At 52.5% G+C, this 26,076-nt stretch overlaps 1 protein-coding gene across 2 annotated transcripts in view; it reads left to right on the top strand.

The window, feature by feature from the left end:
* Positions 1-804: 804 nt before the first annotated feature.
* The window catches only part of SBK1 (SH3 domain binding kinase 1), a 48,161-nt gene continuing 22,889 nt past the window's right edge, over positions 805-26,076 (top strand). Inside the window, exon 1 of one of the 2 annotated variants that reach the window (XM_070484649.1) lies at positions 805-1,638. The gene's annotated coding sequence lies outside the window, so the exon portion shown is untranslated. Of the gene's footprint in view, positions 1,639-14,405; positions 26,045-26,076 lie in introns of those variants that run through there. The other variant, XM_044747215.2, reaches the window with a different exon arrangement.

The following is a 26,076-nucleotide window of genomic DNA, read 5'->3' as shown; positions in this document are numbered from 1 at the left end:
GAAACTATAAGCTAGTGCTCAGAGCTGCAGCTGCCTGGAGGGAGCACCTTTTCCTAATTCACACACTGGCACCATGAGAGCAGTGCAACAGCCCTGTTGGCCTCCCACCATGACCTGCAAGCCCACCGAGACAGGAATATCATCTGCCCTCTCCACTGCTGTGTGCCCAGTGCCCAGCACAGTGCCTGACATGTAGCAGGTGCTCAAAACACATTTTTCAAGCAAACAAGTTCTACTCAGATTCTGTCACTCCTACCCTCTTCCTGCACTCCTCAGCAGAACACACCAGGGGCTGCGTGTGGTCCATCTCTGGGTCCCACAGAGGCTGCGTACAGTTCATCTGGGGTGGATCCCACAGGAAGCCAGCAACGGAACTGGACCCACAGTCTGGGATGGTAACTGTTTGTTAAGGGAATGTGGGGGCACTCAGTGAGTTGAAGGGTAGATGTGTGAGTGGAGGAATCCTGGGGGTGCTCCCTCGAGCTCAGAGCCCTGCCTGTCCCAAGGGCACTGCCCTGAGCCCCCAGTCCCACCTGGCTCCCTGGAAGTGCACATGGCAGGTTCAGGTGGCCTGGGTACTCTGACCGAGATCCAGGTGCCAAGTGCTGCACAGAGACACACAGTCAGGAGGTGGCATCTGAGGGTCCTGCGGAGGCAGGTCAGGCTCAGGCAGGGGCGGAACTGAGGCACCGCCCTTCCCTCTGCTCCCTGTGGCCACCCACCGGCCAGCCTCTCAGCTCTGGCAGGGAAGGAGTTAACCTCTCAGCTTCTCAGCATGAATGTGGAGCTATTAATACCCACAGCCAAGCCAGTCTGCCAGAGCAGCCACTGGAGTCGGAGGGAGCAGGGAGCAGAGGGAGCGATCTCCAGTCGGAGCCAGCGCTGGAGCCAGGGCTCCAGGGGCAAGAACTTTTCTCAGGGACAGTGTGGGTGCGGTGCCAGCCTCACCTGGTCCTCATTCACCTTTCAGCTTCAGGTCCCGACCCTCCCTCCTGGAGGCCACCCATGCCACACACCCCAGTGGAGGAGAACTAACTTTCTCAGGGGAACCACCTGCGTTGCCGTGCTAGCTGGACAGGAGGAGCGGACGCCTGGACAGACAGATGAACACATGGACAGGGCATCTGCGAGCCTGTCCTCCCAGTCTTGCCTCTGACAGGCAGCAGTAGAGTTGGCAGCAGAGGGGCCTAGGGCTCCACAAGGGGCAGCGAGGGGCCCTGCTGGACCGTTGTCCACCAGCGAGCCACCTCTGAGTCCCGGGGGCTGGCAGCTGCTTCCAAGGCCCAGTCCTGTGGCTGGAAGCCCTGTGGGTCAGGACAGTCCCCAGCAGACAGAGCCACAGGCTCTTCCACCCACCAAGGCGACGGGTAACCTGAGGGAAAAGGCACAGGTGGCAGGTAGGCAGGCGCGGGGCCCTGAGGCCAACAGGCTGCTGACCCTGGAGTGCTCTGGCTCAGGGACCCCTGCCCAGCCCAGGGACGATGTTGCTGAGGCTGCCACCGGCCACGCCTGCGCTGTCCTGGAGCTGCCTCCAGCCTGGCCCCTGGGCTGTGGAACAGAAGATGTGCCAGCCTTCTGCTTCGTCTGCTTTCACAGGGAGGAGGAGGAGGAGTTGCTGGAAGAGGTCCCACTACAGAGGTCAGTGCCCATGGGTGGGCAGCGGGTGGGCAGGGCAAGGGCGCACGGCTCAGACTTGGGGCCCCTTGGGGCCTGGGAGACCTGTGTCTGAGTCTCTCTATCTGTTCCCTGCCTAGCACCCACTGCCGCCTCCCTGTGTCTGACTCTCAGCTCTCTCACCTGGTTGTCACCACAGCCTCCTGCCTGTCTCTCTCATCCTGGCCCCACAGTGCCCTTCTTGCCCTCTCCCATTATGGTCAAGTCCCCCCTGCTCAGAGCCCTCCATAGCTCCCAGCTCCCACAGGATGAATTTGACACCCAGCTGAGCTTTCAAGGCCTGCTTGATTGGGCCGACCCCACCCACCTCACCTTGCCCTGCTCCCCTATATTCACTGCCCAAAGTTCCCTTCCCCTGCTTCCCCTCCATCCAGGCCTAGCTGCAATGCCTCCTCCTCTGGGAAGCCCTCCAGGAAGCCCCTGCTCCACCCCGAGCTGAGAGCCACTTTTCCTCCCTGCACTGGCACCTAATAGTGTTCAGTCTTTGTTGAATTAATAAGTGAAAATGTCTGAATGTGTATATGCTGGAGCATGTGTGTGTGTGTCTATATGTGTGTGTGTGTGTGTGAGAGAGAGAGAGAGAAAAGGGAGAGAGTGGGGAGCTGGGGAAATGGAGTTTCGTGTGACTGTGATTGGGCATTTGGGGGTGAGTGTGTGTGAGTGTGCATACACGTTTGTGGGAATGGATGTGAGTTCTATGAACGTGTGTGGGAGAGGGGCTGTGCACTGTGCCTGGGTGAGGGTGCATGTCCTAGGACCATTGTCCCTTTTGTCAGCTCTCCCCATCCCCACCAGCAGGGAAACCCAGGCTCCAGCCAAATACATTACCCAAGCTGTGACCGCAGGCTCTGGGAGTAGATGGGAAATCCGCCGGGGAGACAGGGTGACCTCTGCTCCAGCACAGCCCGCCCACGCCTCCATCATCGCCTGAGTCGGCACTGCCTCGGGTTGGGGGAAGGGCAGGCGCAGGGACAACCCAGGTGCCCCTCCAGGCCCCTTGCAGGAGGGCGGGGGGGTGGTCTCCTGCAGCCCAGGCCAGGTTCCTCTCTGAATGTCTCTGTTTCCTGGGTCTGTAATTTTCCCTCTGTGGGCCTCTGTCTCCTCATCTGTGAAATGGGAGGATGCTCCCTGCCATGGTTGTGGGGTCATCATTGCACAAGCAGTGACTGAGCACCCACGGAGTGCCAGGGCCTGAGCTGGGGGCTGGGGCCCCGGGCCCAGCCCTCACAGGGTCACAACTGCCAGGAGAGACAGACAGGCAGACAGATGCATTTGGCAGAGTGATGGCACCTTGATGGGCGTGGGTGTACTGTGCTCAGGTTGTCAGGAGGAAAGACTGAGCCCTTCTGCCCACAGGAGCCCTAGCAGACCCTGCGGGTCTGTTTTAGAGTGAGATCTTCTCCCAGGTTGGGCGTGAAGTTGAGGAAAAGGCACTACAGGCAGCGGGGATGGCAGGAGCAAAGGCTTGGTGGCATGAAAAAGAAACTGTGTGTGGATGGTAGAGCCGAGGCAGGGACGGCAGGGGCAGATGGCAAGGACCTTGACTGCTGAGCCAAGGACTTGATCCAGAGGCGGTGGGGTGAGCAGTGCAAAGGGCTCGAAGCAAGACAGGGCCAAGTTAGGAGACTCAGTGGGACGATAGGTGTAGAAGTGCTCCTGAACCCCAGAGCAATGGACTCCCAAGAGAGTCATTATTTTCATAGGAGCTCAAGATGCCTGTTGAATGAATGAATGAACGCATGAATGAGTGAATGAATGACTATAACATGGGGAGATAGGACATCAGAATCATCTGAGTCGACTGTTAAAAAATACACACTCTTGGGGGCCAGCCCCATGGCCGACTGGTTGAGTTCGCACACTCCGCTTCGGAGGCCCAGGGTTTCTCGGACATGGCACCGCTCATCAGGCCATGCTGAGGTGGCGTCCCACATGCCACAACTAGAAAGACCCACAACTAAAATTACACAACTATGTACCGGGGAGCTTTAGGGAGAAAAAGGAAGAATAAAATCTTTTTTAAAAAAATGCACACTCCCAGCACCCCCTGGGGCCTCTGCAGCCTCAGGTCTTAGATGGGTGGGCGTGGGATTTTAACCAGTCCTGCCAGGTGAGCAGCTTGAACAAACCAGCATTTGAGAAACCCCAGAATAGACAGGTGCAGTCCTAAGAGTCAGGCACCCATGGGATCCTGCTCTCCTCCCCGCCCTCCATCTCCCACCTCCAACTTTAGGGCCCCCCTACCCCCTGGGGGCTGCCCCTCTGCCTCCCGCCCTGGGAGTATGGTGGCTTGCATTTGCAGGAGCTGGTCTCCTTTCCAGCTGGTGGGTGCTGGCCCTTTAAGGCCTGGGGAGGAGACACCGCCAGGCTGGGCAGAGACAATGACCACAGGTGCCAGGTAGTGTAGCTAAAAATACTGAGTGATGTGGACACCAGGCTGTGGGAGCCAGGCAGTGCTGGCTGGGAAAGCTCTGAAGTGATTCTTTCCTACTGGAAGGGGGGCAGTGGGCAGTGAGGTCTGGTGGGGTCACCTTGGGGGCTTAGAGGAGACACCCCCCACCCCCACCCCTCTCAGCCATTCTCCAGCCTCTGGAAGTCGCCAGGATTACTCCCAATAGCCAATTACCACGTTTAGAAGCCCTGCGTCATGCTGACTCTGTTGCATCCTGCTTCTCTCTGACCCTGGGGAAGTCATTTCTTCTCTTCGGGCCTCTGTAAAATTAAAGTTGATTTTCTCGGCACTTATAAGGACAGAGAGGCAATGACGGGTGCAGGCAACTGGTTCACTCATTTGTGGATTCAGTAAACTTTCCCCGAAGCCTCCTGGATGTTGAGGCCACAGAGATAAACACGAGCCGGCACCCCTCTGGAGGAGCTTGCAGCCTAGTGAGGACAGGACACATACGCTCCAACTATTCCACGCAGCGCAGTGTGCTGTGATAGAGGTGTGAGCACCGTGCCCTTGGTTTCTGTTGTGGGAGGATGCAAGAATACATCTGCATTGGATGAAAACTTGTCAGCAAAAGTGTCACCCACAGTGTTGCTCACCAGCCACCTACACATCGTGCTTTGATGTATTAATTAAGGTGAGGCTAGCTTTTGTAACAAATAAGCCTAGAGATCGCAATGACTTGACGATAGAGCCTTATGTCCTGCTTATGCAAGGTCTAGAGGGGGTTGGGGTGTGGGGGAGACCCTGCTCCAGTTAGTCTTTCGGGGACCCAGGCTCCTCCCACCTGTGACTCTGTCATCACCTCAGGCCTCAGAGTCCACTGCTGGATCCTCTACAGCCGCTGACAGATGAAGAAGAGAACAGGGATTGCATGTAGGTTTTGATGAGCCAAAGCTGGAAGTGGCCTACTTCACTTCTCCCACGTGCATTGGCCAGAACAGCTAACTGCAGGAGAAACTGGGAAACGCAGCCCAGCTGTGACGACTTCATAGGGTTCTTGTGAAGATGAAATATTTGGTGCACATGAAAGCACCTGGCACATACTAAGTGTCCAGTGTGTTCATTCATTCATTCATTCTATCATTAATTCATTCCACAAATTTCATTGAGCTCCCTCAGTGGACCGGCACTAGAGACTGGACGGTGAAAATAACATCTCTGCTCTCACGGGGCTGACGCTGAATGGGAGATCTGAACAAAACACAAGGACACAAATAAACAAATATGTTCATAGATGTTCGAAACCCAAGTTAAAGATACAACCAGAGGGATGATGGGGGAGACGCTCCCTTGGCATAAAGTGAAGAGGAAAGGTAGGGATGTTTCATCAGAAACCTAAAGAATGAGAAGGAGCTGGGCAAGGTGGGGGCAGGAGCATTCCAGGCACAGAGAACAGAGAGTGTGAATGCTCAGGGGCAGGCTAGAGTGTGGGGAGTGCGAGGAAATATCAGGTCAGTGTGGCTAGAGCAGAGTGAATGATGGAGAGGGTGACATGAGTGATGGAGAAAATGACAGGGGTGATGGGGAGAGTGACATAGTGATGAGGAGAGTGATACAGTGATGGGGAGAGTGACAGGGATGATGGGGAGAGTGATGAGGTGATCAGGAGAGTGACATGGTGATGGGGAGAGTGACATGGTGATGAGGAGAGTGATACAGTGATGGGGAGAGTGATACAGTGATGGGGAGAGTGACATGGTGATGAGGAGAGTGATACAATGATGGGGAGAGTGACAGGGATGATGGGGAGAGTGATGAGGTGATCAAGAGAGTGACATGGTGATGGGGAGAGTGACATGGTGGATGGGAAGAGTAACAGGGGCAAGGGGGAGAGACAGGAACCCAGTAGATATGTAAGCCTTGTGGGCCATGGTGAGGAGAGTGGGGTTCATTCTGGATGAGATTGGGAAGCTTTCGGAGGCTTTTAAGTGAGGGAAGAGTTCTGATGTAATTGACATTTCAAAGATGTCTTGGGAAGAATCAATGGCAGCCGGGCCAGAGTGGACAGGTAGCAGTGTGGACATGGTGATGATGGAGGGAGTGTGGCAGCGGCCTGGACCAACTCAGGCCTCATAGATGGGGGAAGTAGATGCCTGTAGATATATTTAGGAGACGGAACTTGCTGATAGGTTAAAGGAAGAAGGGAATCGAGGTGAACCTGAGGTTTCTGGGTCGGATAAACGCATGGATGATGGGAAGGCTCAGGGGATGGAAGAGATGTGGTGAGAAATGTGAATTCTGCTTGAAAGCGCATGAGATGTCCAAGTGAAGATGTCAAGTGAGAATTTGGTACCAAGAGTCTGGAGCTCACGATGGGAGGCTGTTGCCTGGTGATAGAATATAGAGACATCAGCATAAAGATGGCATGAAAGCCATGTGCATGCAGTCGCAGGAAGCAAGAGAAGAGCATCCCAAGGAGGAGGGAGACAGTGGACAGCTAGCTTCACAGATGCCAAACAGGCAACGAAAACGAGGGTGGGTTTAGCGACACAGAAGTTGACAGTAACCTGGATAAGAACACTTCATGAAGAGGTGGAGACAAAAGCAGCTCCAAGTGGAGATTTCTGGTTAAAGGTGGGGGACTGAATGCACCTTTAACTTCTCTGTGTCCTGAAACCCCAATCAAAGGAAGCGAGGGGATCTTTCCAGTATGCACATTAGTTTTTTGCTGCTGCCCTAACAAATTACCACAAACTTAGTTGCTCAAGACCAAACAAATTTATTATCATACAGACTATATGTCAGAAATCCACCACAGGTCTCTCTGGGCTAAAATCAAGGTGTTGCAAGGGCTGCTCTAGGAAGAACTTTCTTTTCTTTTCTTTTTGAGGAAGATTGGTCCTGAGCTAACATCTGTTGCCAATCTTCCTCTTTTTTTTTCTCCCCAAAGCCCCAGTACATAGTTTTATATCCTAGTTGTAGGTCATTCTAGTTCTTCTATGTGGGATGCCACCACAGCATGGCTTGATGAGCAGTGTGTAGGTCCCTGCCCAGGATCCAAACCAGCAAACCCTGGGCCGCCAAAGTAGAGCATGCAAACTTAACCACTCGGCCATGGGGCTGACCCCTGGAAGAACTTTCTGGAAGCTCTAGGGAAGAATCCATTTCCCTGTCTTTTCCAGAAGGCACCTAAACTCCTTGGCTTGTGGCCCCTCCCTCCAGCAAGGCAGCATCTCTCTGGCCCTCCTTCTGTCATCGCATCGCATCTCTTTCTCTGACGACAGCTGGGAAAGGTTTTCTGCTTTCAGGGCTCCACGTGATTAGACTGGGCTCACCTGAACAATCCAGAATCATCTCCTCATCTCAAGACCCTTAACCTTAATCACATCCACAAAGTCCCTTTTCTCCATGTAAGGTAACGTACTTCTAGGTTCTGGGGATTGAGACGTGGACATTTTAGGGGGCCATTATTCTGCCTCCCACAGTATAAATCAGCAAGAACTAATAAATTGAAAAAGGAGACGACAGGAACAAAATTTTGGAAGCTGGAAAGAAAATACGTGGTAAGGGATTTAGCAGTCTAATGACAGTTGTCCCTCAAGTCCCAAACTGGGAGCGAGAAAAGTCCAAGAGCGCCACGGTTTACCCTAAAAAACCCCAAAGGTGCTGATGTTGATTGACGAAGCACCCCTGGAAATGGGAGTAAAGCTGGGGCCAAAAACAGTCGGATTGGTCTACGAAGAACTTTAATCCTCAGATTCCTTCTCCGCTCAGCTGGGCAACTGCCCCTCCCCCACCCCAACAAAGGCTGAAGGTTTACTGTCCAGAGAGGATGAAACACAGGGTCTCTGAACTGGAGGAGACCGCACGAGAGGAGGGGAGTTCCAGCCCCAACCAGAGGCATTATTTGAGCACCGCACCTGAGCGTGGGAAGCCCTGCCCCTGCCCCCACCGCCTGGGGCCTCCTCCCTCTTGGCTCCCAGAACAGTGAGGTTAGGACTGAACTCTCCAGGCACGACAGTCTGTACATCAGCCTCCGAATGTGTCAATGACAGTATTCTGTTACTGTTGTTGTTGTATTTCCTGTTTTAGTTTTCTTCTTCCTGCCTCTCTTCTATTTCCTCCAAATTTCTTTTCTTTCTGTTTGCGTTAGTTCTGTCTTTTAGAGTCTGACTAGCAAAGAAAAGAATACCTAAATAGGTTGGCATCAGAGATTTCCCAATCAGACATCTCACCCAGAACCCTCCATACTGAGCCCCTGAGTCAGACAGCACCCCCACCCCAGCACAGACCTGCTCAGCAGCTGGCTTTTATAAGTGCTATTTTGTGTTCTTTAACTAAGGCATGGTGAGAGTGAGATGCAAAGATCTTAAGTGGTCAGTGTAATGCGTGTTGTCAACAAATGTGTAACCCACACCTCAATCAAGATGTAGAATATTTCCACCTTCCCAGAAAGTTTCCTCCCCACCACACACACGCAAAGGCCCTATCCTTTCACTCTTTAAATCTCTTAAATATGAGCAGATAACCAGGGATCATCAACATTTGAGAAAAACCTCTAATATAAAAGGCAGAACAGAAACAGAAAGACAGAATTTGGAGGAAACAGAATATACAGGGAAAAGAAAACTTGAAAAAACGAAACTGCTATTACTACATCCAGAGACTTAGGGAAGTATATTGTAACTATGAAACAAAAACTAGGTGCTGTTTTGAACGGAAAAAACACTCCGAGAATGGAAAAAACAAAAATGTTCTTAGAAATTAAGAATATCCTAGCAGAAATGGAAAACTTACTTAAAAGGGTTAGAACAGGGGCCAGCAAACTATGGCCTGCAGGCCAAATCCAGCCTGCGGCCTGGTTTTGAAATATAGCTGTATTGAAACACGGCCGCATCCATTCATTTATGTGCTGTCTGTGGCTCCTTCACAGAGGCAGAGCTGAGGAGTTGTAATAGAGACCATATGGCCCACAAAGCCTCAAATATTTACCACTGGGACCTTTATATAAAAAATTTGCTGACCCCTGGCTTAGAAGATAAAGTTGAAGAAATTTCCCAAAAGGTAGAGCAAAAAGATAAAGATACACGCGTCAGTTTGAATGCATCCAGTGAACAGATGCCGAGCTGGAGTTAGGAGTGCAAGAAGTCCTAGGGGGCTGATGCCAGTGGAAAATAAAGGAGCAGGAAGCAGGACTGGGCAGGGAAGCTTTTGAGACAGTCATGTAGATCTGACACCTGTGAAAGGAACGAGAGAGGGAAATGGATCTGGGCAGAGAGAGCCTGAGCTTCACGCAGATCAAACAAGTCTTGGCCAACCCAGTGGGGCCCCCCAAGCAAGGACTGCCCCTTAGAGCGGCCCCACGTTAGGCAGAAATGGCCAGGCTCCAGTGTCCTTGCTGTGCCCGGTCATTGGCCGAGGCTGCCCAAGAAGACCTTGGTCTTGGCTCAAAGGCTGTGGCAGATCTCAATGCTGGAGGCTGTCAGCCAACTATACTCCTCACAGCTAAGTGACAGGGAGAACCCAGTGAGGCAGCTCCATGGCTGCCACGATGTGGAAATAAGAAAGAAAGAGGACCAGTGCAGGAATCTAACACCTGACAAAGGAGTTCCAGAAAGAACAGAGAAAACAGTGGAGAGGAAATAGTTGATGAAAAATTTCAAACATTTCTCAGAACCGAAGGACCTGAGTTTCCAGATTGAAAGGGCCCACTGAGTGTCCAACCACAGGGTAAAAAGAGACCCGCACCAAGGCCAGTCACCAGTAAATTTCAGCACACAAGGGCAAGAACATTCTACAAGATTGTGCCAAGGATTAAGAATCATAGTGGCATCAGACTTCTCAACAGCAATCCTGGAAATCCTCTCCAGAAGAGAAGGGAACAGTTTTCAAAGTGTGAAAGAAAATTCTTTTCGGCCTAGACCCTATATCCAGCCAAACCATTAATAAAGTGAGAATAGAAAAAAAGATCTTTTTAGATACAAGGGCTCAAAAATTTTACCTCCTAAGCACCCTTTCTTTAAAAAGCTACTGGAAGATGTGTTCCGCTAAAACAAGTGAGTAAACCTAGAAAGAATAGGACTGGGACCCAGCAAACAGGGGCGCCAACAGAAGAGAGAGCCGAAGGGCATCTCGCAGATTCCCACGGCACGCAGGCTCCCGCGTCTCCTCCTTTACCTCAGGTCCCTGTCCACTTCTAGACCCCTGCACAGGAAAGCTTCCTCACGGAGTTGGCTTCTTGTCCCCGCTCTGCCACCTCCCAGTTTCTCTTTGTTCTTACCATTACTTCCATTTTCCTTCTGTAAACATAATTTCTATTTTTATTCAAGTTAAACATGCCCATAGTTTAGAATCGAGAAACATGTGCAGGCCCCACTCCCATTTCCTGCTTCTCCCTAAGAACCGTTTCCCTTCTTTTAGTAATTTTCACCTCTGAAAATCCCAGGGCAGCATCTCTGGGCAGCAGGCCTGGAGGGCAGGTAGTTCACATTGGAATAAGTCAGAAATAGAGAAGATTTCTTCAAGGTGTTGAAATTGATAGAATATCTAATGTGTTTCAACTTTTCAGAGATTTACACAACAAGGAGAGAATGTGGGTTGAATTAGACATAAACACATAGAAAAATGAGCCCTCCCTTCCCCCAAAAAAGAGTTATTAAACCCAGGAAACAAAACTTTTGTGCAGAGGCAGCCCTGATGGCCTAGTGGTTAAAGTTTGGCACTTTCACTGCCTTGGCAGCCAGGGTTCGTTTCCCAGTCTCGGGACCACACCACCCGTCTGTCAGTTGCCATGCTGTGGCAGTGGGTCGCATAGAACAGCTGGAAGGACTTACAGCTAGGATATACAACCATGCACTGGGGCTTCGGAGAGGAAAAAGAAAAAAGAGGAAGATTAGCAACAGATGTGAGCTCAGGGCGAATCTTTCCCCGCAAAACAACAACAACACTTTTGTGCAGAAAAGGAAATTTTAAATTTTAAATCTCTGCTCTGCAAAAGATGCTGTTAAGAGAATAAGAAGACAAGCCATAGAGTGGGAGAAAAATATTTGCAGAAGACATCTGATCTGATATAGAACTGTTCATCTGATAAAGGACTGTTATCCAAAGTATACAAAGACCTCTTAAAGTCAACAATAAGAAAGTGAACAATCCAATTAAAAAATGGGCAAAAGATCTGAGCAGACACCTCACCAAAGATGATATACGGTTGGCAAATGAGCATATAAAAGATGCTCAACATTATACATCATTAGAGAACAGCAAATTAAAACAACGAGTTACCACTGTGCGCTTATTAGAATGGCTAAAATCCAAAACATTGACAACAACAAATGCTGGCGAGGACGTGGAGCAACAGGAACGCTCACTTATTGCTTGTGGGAATATGAAATGTTACCCCCACTTTGACGGACTGGCAGTTTCTTACAAAGCTGAACACAGTCTGATACGATCCGCAACAGAATTCCTCAGTATTTGCCCAAATGAGTTGAAAACTTATGTCCATACAAAAACCCGCACATGGATGTTTATAGCAGCTTTATTCATAACTGCCAAAAACTTGGAAGTATCCAAGATGTCCTTCATAGATGAAGGGATAAACAAACTGTGGTACATCCAGACAGTGGAATAATATTCAGTGATAAAAAGAAATGAGCTGTCAAGCCAAGAAAAGATGTCGAGGAACCTCGAATGCATATTGCTAAGTGAGAGAAACCAATCTGAAAATGCTACAGACTGTATGATTCGAACTCTATGACATTCTGGAAAAGGCAACACTATAGAGACAGTAAAAGGATGGGTGGTTGCCGGGGGGGGGGGCCTTGCGGGGAGGGAGGGAGGGAGGGATGAGTAGGGGGAGCACAGGGGGTTTTTAGGGCAGTGAGACTATTCTGTGTGATACTGTAATGACGGGTCCATGACACTAGGAATTTGTCAAAACCCATACACTGTACACCACAGAGTGAGCCCTTGTGTAAACTATGGACTTTAGTTAATAATAGTGTATAAATATTGGTTCATCAATTGTAACAAGTGTGCCACAAGACATTGATAACAAGGGACAATGGGGTGGGTTGTAGACGGGAACTCTCCGTACTTTCTACTCAACTGTTCTATAAACCTAAAACTGCCCTAAAAAATAAAGTCTATTATAAAAAAGGAGAAAAGGGAATGAAATCATAGTATTCCACACAAAGCTGTAAATAATTGTTCCACATATGTAAACCCTACCAATCTTCCCATCATTATGATGCAACTGTTTTGGAAGGGTGAGAGAAAGGAAGGAGGGAGGGGGATGGGAGGTAAGGGAGTGAAATCCGCATCTGCTGACGTGGGGAGTTGAAAGGAAGACTAAACTGGAAAAAAAGGAACCTAAACATGCAACGCAGGAAACACGGAGGTGGAAATTACTACTGGAGGGAAATGACTGTCCTTAGGAGGTGGGAAATGGGAGTGGGGATTGCCCGTGTTTCTTGATTCTAAACTATGGTCATGTTTAACTTGAATAATCTATATTTACAAAAGGAAAATAGAAAGCTATATTTACAGAAGGAAAGTGGAAATAACAAAAAGAACGAAAGAGAGGCTGGGAGCAGAAACAAGGAGCCAACCCCATCAGGCAGCTTTACTGTGAGGGAGGTCTGGGAAACGACGGAGATGCAGGGTGAAGGAGGGGGTGCCAGAGCCTGCACGCCTGTGGGAATGATCCTGGAAAAGAACAAGGATGGTAGAGTGGGGAGGGAGGGGAGTCCCGAAGTAACAAGGTCCCCAGGCAGGGTTGGCCTCAGGAGCTGGGCCTCCCACCACTGAAGCAGTTGGGAAGAAGGGAGGAGTGAGGAGCTGGGTGGGTCTGTGCTTTGATGGCAGGAGGCAATGGAACTGCATCTGATCCATCTGTTTTCTCAGTGAAGTGGGAGCCACGGTTTGAGGAGAGAGGAGAAGGTGGGAAAAGAGTTATCCAAGATCTTGCCACTCAGAGTGCATGCCCAGACCAGCAGCACTGGCACCACCAGAATCGCAGGTCTCCCCGAGATCCATAAGGGATTGTAGGCCAACTGAAGTTTGAGAAGCACTGCTCAGAAGGGTAAAAGCAACTGGCAGGCATAAGCGGGGTTGGGGTAGGGGGACGATGAGTGCCCCTTTGAGACGGTGAATTAGAAGGGAAGCTACCAGCCTGGTGTGGCACGCTCCAAGCAATGTTGGCTTGCTCAGGGCAGGCAGAAAGCAGGTGATGGTTGGTGTTTTGCCAAGCAGGCCCTACAGCAGGAGAAGTGGACACAGGAGGGGGGTTTCCAGGGGGGCTGCTCTGGTGATGGTAGTGGCAGAAGGGGGCTGATGGGCAGTGAGAAAGTGATGGGGCAGTGGACTGGTGGTCTCGATGAGGTCAAAGAGCTGTTGCATGTGGGTACCAGAGGAAGTGATGAAGAGGACGGAAGAGGGAAACATAGAGAGGTGACCAAAATAGAGACCTCAGAGGAGATGGGGTGTGAGATAATTATGAGGTCTTGGGTGTGAGCCTGGGAGAGGAGGTCATGACATGGGGAATTTTGAAAATTCCCCAGTAGATAATAGTGTGCAGCAGAGTTTGAGAACCACAGACGTACACAGACAGACCCAGGCTCTGACAGAAAGAGACAAACAGGGGAGCAACAAGAAGGCACCGGGGCTGGCACAGGGAAAGGGGCCTTGAGTGGAGCAGCTGCGTAGGGGGCGTAGGTGAGCAGAATATGGAGATGTCGTGGTCTTTCTCGGGAGAACTAGATAGTAAACGGGTGTGTGAGAGGGCGAGGACAAGAGAAAGAGGGAGACGAGAACCAAGCACCTGGCAGTCCCACGGCCCGTCCTGCACTGCGGCGAGCCGGCCACTAGAGGGAGTGCTGCGCTCACACATGCGGGGACCGGCCCAGCCCGCGGCCAGGGGTGCGGCTTCAGCTTCTTTTTTTGACAGCTGCTATGTTCAAAGTTCAGATTTTGCAGCTACACTGCCCTGAGTTTAACTCCAGCTCCCATTACTTCCGGGCTGTGTGACCTTGGCCAGGTTACCGGACCGCTCTGTGACCCAGTTTCGTCAGCGGTAAAATGGGCACAGCGATAGTTCTGACCTGAGATGGTTCGGAGGATGAATGAGGTCAGCCTGGGAAACGCAGCGCCACACTGGGGAATGGCTAAGCCGACGTACGTGACGGTGGCGGAGGTTTAGCCACTGCCTCTGTCTCTGCTTCTCCTGCAGCCCCTCGGCCCAGCCCAGATCCGGGGCAAGTGATGGAGGTCGACTTCTGGACTTCCGGGGTAGGGGAAGAGCAGAGCCTGCTGGGGGGCGGCGTGGGGAGGCTGGGCGGGGGTCTCTAGGGGAGAGACAAGGAGGAACCCAGACACCTCCCCTTCCTGCTCAGTCCTGCTGGTTCTCCTGTCTTGGAGCAAACCTCACCCTGTGGCTCATTTCCGGCCACGGTCTCACCTTCCCTTCAGGGTACCCAAGGGACCAGCGGCCTCCCTTGCCCGGCAACCACACCATCCCTGGAGCAATGTCACTGCCTGGCGCCCAAGAGGCTCAGAGGGGGTGCTCCTTCTCAGCCATTCTCCCAACTGCCCCTCATTCACCTCCTGCCCAGACCAGCCAAGAGCTTCCCAGGTTTGCAGAGACCCCAGGTGTGGAGGCTGCTGTGGGCAGAAGGCCCACAGAAGCAGGCCCTCTGTCCTATCCTTGGTCCTACAGAGGGTGTAGCCTGCCTTGATTTTTTAAAAATGATTTGCCAATATTTAAAACATCAGGGCACTACATCCTAAGATCCAGATTTCCCACTTCTCTTGAAAACTTGGAAGCTCTTAGAGCCTGAGTCCACATTCCCACACGATAGCAGTGAGCCACAGGGGAGAGGAGGCCACCATTCAGATGGGTCAGGGCTCTCCTGTTTACCCCTGGCCCCGCCCAGGCCATGTCCCCTATTCACAGTCCCTCCCTGGCCCCCGTGAGCATCTGACTGCAACGCTGTGAAGGGAGAACTGTGCCTAAGAGGGTTCGTGTCAACATTTCCATGTCGCAGCCACCGGCCCGAGGCAGGCAGGAATGCAGAGGTGGAGGGGCGGGGGTGCCCCAGAAATGAGACCAGACCCTCAGGAGCCAGGAGTCTGGGGACCCGAGAGCTGCTCGGTGTCCTGACCTGTTCATGGAACTTCATGGTGCAAGTGCACAGGGCAGACTGCACACACGCACACACACGCACACCCAGCCCTGTTGTCCAATCTGTCAGCAATCCTGCCTCTTCTCCCCACCCCTACTCCTACTGCCCTGTCCAGTTGCTGTCCTCTCCCATCGGGCCAGGTGTAGGTGCAGGAGCCTCCTCACTTCCACTCTTGCCATCCACATCTATCTGCCCCATAGCAGCCAGAGGGAGCCTGTTAAAACCTAAGACATGCCTCGTCGGTCCTCTCTGCTCAAAACCCTCTGGTGACTCCCACCTCACTCAGAGTCAAAGCCAAAGCCTTAAAGTGGCCCTCAATGAACTGTCCTCATTACCACTCACCTCCTTCCAGGCTCCATTGTTCTTGAGCATCCCAAGCACACTCTGGCCTCAGGGCCTTTGCGCTGGCTCTTCCCTCTGTCTGGCCCACTGTACCCCCTACACATCTGCATGGCTCCCCCCTCACTTCCTTGGAGTTTTTGCTCAAACGTAACCTTCTCTGTGAGGACCGCCTGTATACCCTGTCCCCTCCCTGCTTCATTTCTTCCCTCACAGGAATCCCTTGAAGCAGAATCATTTACTTATGTGCCTTGTTTGTTGTCTTCTCCCCTCGCCAAAATGGATGAGGGCAGGGATTTTTCTCTATTTTGTTCATTGCCAACAGTACCTCGCACATAGGAGGCACTCAATGAATAGTTGGTAATTGAATGAATGAATGAACAAATATGTGGATGAGGGCAGGCACAGTACCCAGTGTGCAGAGTGGCTGTGAGGACGCAGTCAGATCATGTGTGTCATGCAGGGTGTGACCAGTGCAGTCTCACAGGGCCCCAAACTTGCAGTTTTGTGCTCTCTGGTTGGCATCTTGAAATTCTTAATAATTTCATCTCTGAATTTGTAAGTGAAGTCTAATGGGACGATGGAGGGTGCACCATGAGCAATCCCACCCTCCCACATTCCCTGGATGGGTTCTCAGCCACCCACCCCTTGCCCCCACTCAGTCCCCACTGCTGTCTGTTATCCCCTGGCAGGGGCCTGAGTACAGGAAGGTTTGGTATTGGGCATGCTGTGGGGTGGCCCCGGGCACCTGTGAGGGTCTGCACTGGCCCCATGAGTATCCCGGTGCCCAAGGCAGCACGACTTTAAATAGCAAATAAAAAACACTGTGACAGGCTGAGCGCCCTGGATAGAAAGGAGAAACTTTTTTCTGCGCTCTGAACAAGGGGCCCCCATTCTGTAGCTGGCCCTGGTGTCAAGTGCGCACACCTCCCAAATGTTAGGTGCTCTGTCCACAGGCACTCTTGCGGTTGTCATTCAGGACTCCACGACTAGAGAGAAACAGGGCCCAAGCAAGAGAAAGCCCCCAGGCCCCTGGGGCAGCTGCTGACCTTACAGGTGACTGACCCAGGCCTGGAAGAGAACGGTCCCCACCCTCCCCAGGGCCCTGCCGCCAGGTCTGCACTGTGCAGCAGGCTGAGGCTGAGCTGGGGCCAGCCCTTCCTCCCTGGCCTCAGCCACCTCCTCTGTGAGCTGGATGAGAACCCTGCAGGTCCTGCTCTGGCAGCAGCCATGGTGTGAACATACTCTGCAAACTTAAATGTGGGGGTAAGTGCGGGTGGCAGTCATGGTTCCCGACCTGTCACGGGGATTGTCAGGGTTGCTCTGAAGGGTCCCTGGGTCAGGGCTCAATTTCTGTCCCCAACCCCTGAAATGTTCAAAGGGAGTCTACCTTTATCCCCAAGGGATGGGTGACAGGAGACCAGACATCAGTGATGACTTTCGACCCAGACATCAATAGCATACATGGCCCTGGTGAGGGTGTAAGACCCTGATGGTAACTTCAGACCAGCCCCAGGGGTGGCTGCAGACGCTGAGGGTTACTACAGGTCTCAGTAGTGGCCTCAGTGGCCTCAGTCCCCAGTTGTAACCACAGATCTTGGTCACACTGGGGAAGTACCAGGTATTTCATTCCCCTCCCTCCATCCTGCCTAAGCCCCCATCTCTCCCCAGCCACTAGAATTTGAGCCATTCTCCAGGATCCACTTAATTAGCCAAGCTCGTTAACTCCCACGGGCTTCTCCTTCCCACCTAATTAACTGACTTAATTAGGGCTTGCAGGCCCAGCTCCACCCAGCCCCCTCTTGCTCCTACCTCTGCCCACCTCCTCCAGGCCCCTGGCTCAACCAGGCCGGGAATGGAGGAAGGTGTGGCCTGGGCCCCTCCAGCACCCAGGCCTCCACCCTGTGTCCCTCCTCCCCAGTCCCAGGACACCAGGACAGTGCCCTTCCCAGACAGCAGCCCACAGGCAGGAGTGGAAATCAAGATAGAGAGAGGAATGGAAATGGGATAAATGGAATCAGGCGAGAGGAGGAGATGAGGATGGCATGGGATGGATGGGCTGGGCCAGGGGTGGCTAGGAGCCTGGACTCTGCAGCCTGCCTGGGTTCCAGTCCCAGCTATTGTGTGAGCTGCAGCAAACTCCTCCTCTCTCTCTATCTCAGATATAGAATGATGGCCCCCACCTCGTAAGGTTGTTGTGAGGTTTAAATAAGGCAATATGTGTAAAATGCTTAGAACCCTGCCTGGCACAAATCTGTGCTTGTTAAATAAGTGGGCGAGGATGAACAGAGCCTCCCCGAGGGCGAGGGGCAGGATGAGGGGAGGGGACAGCTGGGGGTGCTGTCCCTAGGGGTCAGGGAGACACCCACACAGGCTCTAGGGTGCTAGGAATGGACTGGGCCTGGGAACTGCACCAGAGGCTGCCCACTGAGAGGGACCATTGGCCTGGGAGAAGTTAAGGGAATAAGTAGCAAGAAGGACCCAGGATGGTGTGTCCCCGTCCTACTCTAGGGGGTGGAGGAGGCTGGCCTTGTTAGTTCAGGCCCTCTACTCCCTGTGCCTCAGTTTCTCCATCTGGGGGAAGGCGTGAGCCTTGTGGAAGTGCCTGGCACATACTAGATACCCAATAAACGTCTAGAGACTCATCCCTGAGAAGGGAAGTGATGTGAAAAGCTTTTTGGGGTAGGTGCTCTGCTGCCCTTAACCTCCCCTGGGACCAAAGCAAAGAAAGCGGGCTGTGCTGGCAGCAGGCAGGATGCAGGTTAGACACAGGGCAGGGCTTCCCGGAGTTGAAAGAGGACAAGATCTTGAAGGTGGGAAGGAGGAAAAGTGTGTCTGAGTTGCTGGGCAGGCTCCAGGGGAAGGATGGGTGTTGATGCCACAACTGAGTGGGAGGGGTGGGATGCGGCCTGAACACCGGGGCCATCCCTTACTTACTTAGCTCTGCTCCTCTTCCCAATCTCAGTGTAGCAGCCATTACTTCCTCCAGGAAGCCCTCCCGACTTTATCGCTCCTTTGTACCCTGGTGTCAGTCAGAATTTTACATGGATTGGTGTGATCAGCGTCATGTCTCCCCTCACTAGCCCGGAAGCTCCTGAGGGCGAGGAGTGTCTGTTTAGCACCCCCTTTTGTTCTAGTGCCCTCATACAGTAGGTTCCCATCAACACGTGTGAATGCATGCGTGCATGAATGAATGAATGCACGAATGCATGCCTTGGCCAGGAACCCAGAGATTCCTGAAGCTTAGAGAGAAAGGGGCCCCATGTGGCAGCCCAGGCAGCTACCTCGCATGCCCAGCTATGAACCCCCCAGCTCCTCACATGGCCCCAAGAACAACCACCCTTAGGAGGTGGGAGCTGGACACTAAGGATTCGAAACTCCTCCTCCTGGAGAGCTGAGCTCCCCCTTGGACAACCTGGGATGCTGAGGGAATAGTGATTATGCAGGACAGAGGGGAAAACCTTTCATTTCTCCCTGCATTTTATACACTTTAGAAACTCACACTTACACGTAGTGTAAAGAGCTTGGGGTTGTATGTGACAGAGACCCAAGTCAAACTGACTTAAGCACAAAGGGGACTTTATTGGGTTACATACCTGAAAAGTCCAGAGCCTTCAGGCATGGCTAGATCCAGGGGTTCAAAGGATGGCAGCAGAATCCTCACTTTCTCCATCTCTTGGCTCTGCTGTCTGCTGCGTTGTCTTCACTCTCCAGGAGGAGGTTCTCCCTGATGGTAGCAACTCGAGGCTTGCATCCCACCCTCTTTCAGTGCAATGGAAAGGGAGTTCTATCCTATTGGCCTGGGTGGGGCATAGACCCATCTCAGAAACAATCACTATGGCCAGGGGCCTGGAATACACTGATTGGTGGGGGCTGGGCCACAAGCCCACCCCTAGAGCCAAACAGACGAGCCCCACCATCAGAACTCCTAATGAATAGGGAAGGGTATGTCAAGAAATGTGGGTCCCCAGAGGAAAACTGGGGTTCTGTTGCTAAAGGTTGGGGGACAGATGATGGTGGATAACAGAATCCTACTCCACTTAAAATAGTTGGCCATCATGCCAGACGTGGTCCCTTGTTTAAGCGCTAGTCATTGTGGCAGACACTGTCGGTTCCCCACCCGTATCTCCCTGGGCCCCTTCCCAGCATCCTCATCTCCTTTCCTGAGGGCCTCCTCTGCCCTAGCCTGCTCTGCCCACATCCACAGCACTGTCCGGCCCCCAGGAGCTCTCACCAATGACTGACAGGCACTGGGGTACGATGCATGTTCTGTAAACATAGATGCGTGTTCTACACTGTCCTGAGAGCTCCCCTGTGCGCTCACCTCCAGCTGACCGCAGTGGTAACCTGCTTAATAACACACCCCGTGTCGCTGCCCGGCCAGTTTGCTCCCCACCCCCCTACCTGGGATCGCCTATGAAATAAACTACTTGCTCTTGAATCCCTGTTTCAGGGTCGGTTTTTGGGAAACCCAAACTAGGACATCATTAAAACCAGACCCCTAGGGATGTGTGCTAGACAGCACTTGTTTCCTTCCAAATGCTATGTTCTGGGGGAGCTGGCTTTGGTGACCCACCCCTGAAGAAGGAGCTGGGACTGGAGCAGCTCTGAGTAGCCTTGCCTCTGTTCTGAGGGTTCCAGAGGAAATTCCCTGCCCCCTGCAATCTGCACGGGAGGAGAGGGGGCAGACCTATCAGATCCTCACTCCACAACTCCCCAGAGAAACAGCGGCATCCCGGCCTAGGGAGGACAGGCTTTCAGAAGCAGCGGGAGCGGGAGCTATGGGGGCAGGCTGCTGTTTCTCAGAGTGTCAGACAAGAGGTCACTTTAGATAGTTCTTGGACCTGGCTTTAAAAAACAGAATCACACGGTGAAAAAATTATTTCTTTTCTTTTTTTTTTGAAAATTCCATTTAAAAACACTTCCACTGAGTAATTTTTAATTTTTTTAAAGTGAAAGAAAATATAGAAAAGTGTAAACCTGTGCATATCCACAGCTAGAATCAATGTTAACATCTTATCATATTTGTGCCAGATATTTTTAATAAGAAGAAAAAAACATGACGGATAGAGATGAATTCCCATTATCTGCCACCACCCCAGTCCCATTTCCTGGATTCCACCCCCAAGGGCAGCCACTCGCATGATTTTAGAGATATTCTTCTCATATCAGCTGGCACGCTCTCAGCTGCAAGGAATAGAATTCCCTTCAAAGCAGTTCCAAGTACAACTCAGCAGCCCTGCAATATCACAAAGAGGCAGAGGCCCCCCTCTCCACCCTGCCCACACACTGCACTTCCCGTCATCAGTGACATCCTGCTGGCCGCAGTCGTGGAGTTGTATTTTGACACAGGAGGTAGGAAGCTCGTCAGGACTCTTGCTGGAGCACTGTGTTTCTCACTTTAGAATATATCCTCCAAAACGTATTGAGAGATTCAAAGATCCATCGCCTCCAGCTGCCGTATATCCTGGGCCGCCCTGCCATCTTCTTTCTGATCCATCTTGGGTTCTGGCGTAACCCTTGGTTTTCCTCATCACCAATAACTTGACCTGTGTCTCTCAGTAGCCCTGGATGCTCCCATTCCTGGGTATGAGCAGCTTCTGTCATTTTGCCCGAAACGTCATCATCTTCAGCATCCTAACCCTGATCGGCTCTCTGAACTACTCGGTTACCAATGCCACTGGCGTCCCTGATCATGCCGCACGAGTGGGCATCAGCAGCAATGTCTTTGGGATGATGGTGGCCACCTTGGGGAGGGGGTTCTTCCTGTAGAACAAGACCACCATAATGCAGATCAACAAGCCAGGAATGCCCCCTCTCTTTCATGACTGGAGGCATAGCCAATAACGAGCATTATAGAAAATAGAACACACTGGGGAAATGCCACCATTTTTCCCCAGCATGGACACTGTCAACATGGCCAAAACAATATCTTCACAGAGCGCTTTCAGTACAACTGGTAGAGTTACCCAAACTCATACAGTTTGAAACGTTATAATACGTAGATGCCAGAGGACAGGGACTCTTTTGCTATTCCTTCCCATTGCCCCCAACAGTAGCAGAAACTTCTGACACATCACTGAATATAAAATGCAGCCAAAGGGAAGGTGTCTAACAATCAGAAGTCCTGGGGTTGCTGGCCTCACATGCTTCCTTGTGCAGGGAGCAGCAACTGACTGTCCAGGAGCATCAGGACATGCCAGCGTGGTGGGCTCTGGGCGGAGGAAATCTGAATGGAGATCTGTTTTCTGATGTTCCTTCCGTGTCATTAAGGAAGTCATAGCCAAGGTTTATCTTTGTGTTCTGCTATCCAAGTCACGCCCATCAAGACCCTCTCTGGAAAGGCAGCATTGCTGTGGATACAAAACTTTGAGCTGGCAAGAGTGGATTATCCCCGGGCGTCTAGGAAAAAGGCCTGAAGCATAACAAACAGCTGCCATAGTTCCTCTCTTCAGATCTGTTGTGCTCGTTTAGTCCTCTGAGAAGTAGGCCAAGATGGGGTCAGAAGCACAAACAATTTCTTGGGGGAAACACTTGGGAGGGAAAAATCAGGAGGGAGCAGAGGAGGCTGGGAGAATCATCAGAATGCAATAGATCCAATGTTGGGAAGAGGAAAGAAGGACGGAAGGCAGGATAGGAAGACTCTTAGGCTGCAGTGCAATGTTAATAAAGTTTCAACAAAGCCGATGGCAGGTCCTCGATCCCAAGTGCGCATCAGAGAAGCCGGGTATCTCCAAGGAACTGGGTGCTTTAGAGTCTCTGCTGCGCTCAGTCATTGGCTGAGATGGGCTGGGGGGAAGCAAAGCGGAGCCTCCTCTGTGGACCCGCGAGAGACTCTACAGCTGCTGCCCTGGGCAGTCACTGTCCCTACAGTCAGAGATCTGGGTGGTGCGTTCCCACGGCCGCCACATCCCACCCCTCGTGCTGCACAGCTCTTCCGTGGATGCTGTGAGCCTCTTTTTCTAAGTGGAAACTTCAAAGAAGGAGGTTACTGGAACAAACTACAGCTCCCCTCCCCCTTGCTGCACTTGATCTCGGGACCATAAGTGGTACTCATCCTTTCCCCCTCCACTATCCATTCTCAATTATCCACACCCTCAACCATCACCTTGGCAGGTCTGGATGGGTCACCTGGTGGTGGGACCCAACCCTTCAGACTTGAGGGGGGGGTCTAAACTCTTGGTTATCATAACCAATAGATCACTCCAATGGATCACTGGGTTCCACATGTATTCCTCCCTGTTCCCACTTTGTAAAAGCAGCTCTGCCTTCTTCTAGTAATTGATCAGGATACTTCTAGTAACATCAAGGTACTTCTAATAACTTCTAGTAACTGATCAGGGTCAGTTACTACTGCCAGAACAGTGACTCCTCTTTTTGCCTCCTGATCCCAGAACACAGGGAGTCCAAAGTGCCCTGGCAGTCCCCATGGCTTAAATTTTAAAGGGACCCTTGCTTGCTGTCCCCCCTGGTAAGAGTGTGCCCACTTTGTGGACTAGGACTTCCCACCCTGTACAGCTCAAGGTGGGGGGGATTTGATTACCCACCCTGCATTTTGGCAAACCTTTTCCAATCACACTGTGGGCAATCAAATCCCAGATGAGGAACTAGGGAAGGTTTCTTTCGAGCTGGGCTTGAACTGTATTACTCCTGATAACATGGCTGGGAGCATTTCAAGGCCTCATTCTACCCTTAACACTAGCTAGGCCTCAGTTTCCTCATCTGTAAAAAGAGGAAAGTGCTTTCTAAATTCTAACGTTCTGAGACTCATTTGTTAGACACAGGAAGACATTCCTATCCCTCTTCCTCCTTCTCTGATTTCCCTCTACTGCTGCCCAATAACTCAAACCCCGCCATTACTTTTTTGGGGGCAATAAAGCCTTCCTTGGAGAGGATTAGAACAAAATTAGGGTGAAGTTGGAAACTTGGGAACATCAGCAGGACAGGGAGGGGTGAGAGAGAAAAGGTAGGCATAGAGGAGGTATCTTGGAGGATAACTTGTTTAGAGAACAAAGAAGAGGGGAGAGATGTTCTAGAGGAAACAGAGGCACAGACGAAAGAGAAAGCAGATGTTCTAGGAACAGTGGCCGACGTCAAGGCTGAATGGAGAGGGGCCTCAATAGAGGAGAGGTAGGAGGCCCCAAAGGCTAAGGGCTCAGAATGCCAGGATTAGTAGGTTAGAGTTTTACTCTGGAGGGAAGGGGACCTCGTTGATCATTTTATGGAAGGGAGCAACCCAATCCACTCTGTATTTTACAGAGCTGATGGTCACATAGGACTTGGATTCTGGAAAAAAAAAAAGAGTCTAGATAGAGGCAGGAGGGAGACAAGTTAGGAACTCAGGCAATATTTTCGCCAGCAGAGGTTAAAAACTGATGGCCCATGGGCCACAAAGAATGTTTCATCTGGCCCATTCAGTATTTCCAAATTTGGGGGAATTCGTTTCAAACATTTAAAAGTTGGAAGATTTTTATGTCAGAATATAGATTTCCTGCTTCTCTTGAAAAATCATCTATCGATGCAGGGCCCACAATGCTCCAGGTTACCTCATCTCCACCACTCCCTATGGACTTACCCCTGACCCCAGTCACTAATTTATGTGATCTATAGGTACTTGAGTTTGCAATCCCTGGTTCTAAAAGTTCTAGAAACAGGGTGGTTGGGAAAAGTGTGCTGGGTGGAGAAGACAGCCTGAACAAAGAGAAGAAATAAGGAAGGTGCAGAGTGTGTTGGGGTCTTTCTCGTCAAGGAAAGTGTGGCTGGGGCTGCATGGATGAGGCTGAGAAAGAGACAGAATCAGAGCTGGGAGGATGAGCTGTCCCTATCTCATCTCTATCCTTATTCACCCCACTTCCAGGCCACCAACGACCAGTTATCAGACAATGCTCATTTACATGGGGGGTGGGGGCTGGGGCGTCGGGAGCTTGCTCATGCTGCTCCCTCTGCCTGGAATCCCCTTTCCTTCCTTCTCTCTGGTGAGCACTGTGCATCCCAGCTGCATCCCATGACTTGTCACTGCCTGTTTACATCAGAGGTGGCAAACTCCACCTGGGCTGGACATGGCCCCCAAGGCCCCATTTTTTAACCTCTTCCCTGAGTAGACTGTTAGTCCCCTGAAGTCTTGCTCAAAATAGGATGGATGGAAGGATGGGCGGACAGACGGGAGGGTCAGATGGATGAATGAATGCATATCTGATTGCACAGCTTGGATGTTTCCCTCCTTGAAATAGACACAGGCTCTGCCCCACAAGAATAGAATGGGACAGTCTGGGGCATTCTGGTCCCGCAGGGGCCAGGATGCTGGACCTGGTGACCCTCTCAGACTCCCTCGAGTCCTCTCTAACCTCGTTCTCGGCCTCTCCTGGGCTCTGACCTACAAAAGACGGGTGGGAGGATAGAAAGGGAGACCACGGGCGCTAGGACCCAGCGCGGCCGAAAGGCGGGGCGGGGGCGCCGCGCGCTGCTCCCTCCGCGCGGGGACAATGTGCGCCCCGCGGCGCGCGGCAGCAGGAGGGCGCGGCAGGAGGGAGAGAGCGCGCGGGGCCCAGTGCGCGTGCGCGAGGGCGCGTGCCAAGCGGGGCGGACAAAGGGGCGGGCGGCGGCGCGCGAGCCGGAGGGCGGAGCCGCGGGCCGGGCGGGCAGGTGCGCGCGGGCCGGAGGGCGGAGCCGCGATGCCGCGATGGAGCGCAGCCGGGGCGGGCGCCGGGGCCGGGGCCCGAGCACTAGGCGGAGCGCGAACCGGAGCCGCAGCCAGAACCCGGACCGGGCCGGGGTCCGGGACCGCAGGGCCCGGCTGCTCGTAGCGGCGGCGACGGAGCCCCCCAGCGGCTGAAGGGCTTCCTCCCAGCTCCCGCCGGTGGCCGGGACTCAGCAAGCCCCCCGAGGCTGGAAAGCGCGGGGATACCCCCCCCACCAGGGCCCAGAGACCCCCCCCAGGAAAGCGGGGTGCCCCTCCAGATCCAACACACAGCGACTTCCCAGCCGGAGAAAGCGGAGACTTCCTCCGTATTCAAAAGACAGCGACCTCCCTACGGTACCGCGAAGACTCCCCCCTCTTCAGTCTTGGCCCCCCTAAGACCTAGAACGCAGTGACACCCCCCCGTCCGGGATTGCGGGGACCCCCTCTCAAGATCCTGGTCATTACAACTCCACACCTCAAGACACGAAGACCCAGCTCAGAACGCCACTAGAACCCCCTATTCCGGTACACAGAACTCCCAAATCTAGGGACCCGAAGACACCAAGAGATATCCCTCACCAGCAAGAGGCCTCGGCCCACCCCCCCCGACCCCATCCCCGCTCAAAGCTCCAGGACCGGGGCGACTGAACCGGTCGCGGCGCCCTTCTCATCCCAGCCCATGGTCGAGGCGCCCTGAGCCCCCCCACCCCGGGCCGGGCTGACGAAAACCGAGACGGCGCCCAGGCCCCCTGCCGCGGCGTCCCCGCGGCCCCAGCCCAGGTAAGCCGGGCCCAGGTAAGGGGCAGCAGGTG

The sequence above is a fragment of the Equus asinus genome, chromosome 14, assembly GCF_041296235.1.
Source record: "Equus asinus isolate D_3611 breed Donkey chromosome 14, EquAss-T2T_v2, whole genome shotgun sequence".
Lineage (NCBI taxonomy): Eukaryota > Metazoa > Chordata > Mammalia > Perissodactyla > Equidae > Equus > Equus asinus.
This window is presented reverse-complemented; position numbering and strand designations above follow the sequence as displayed.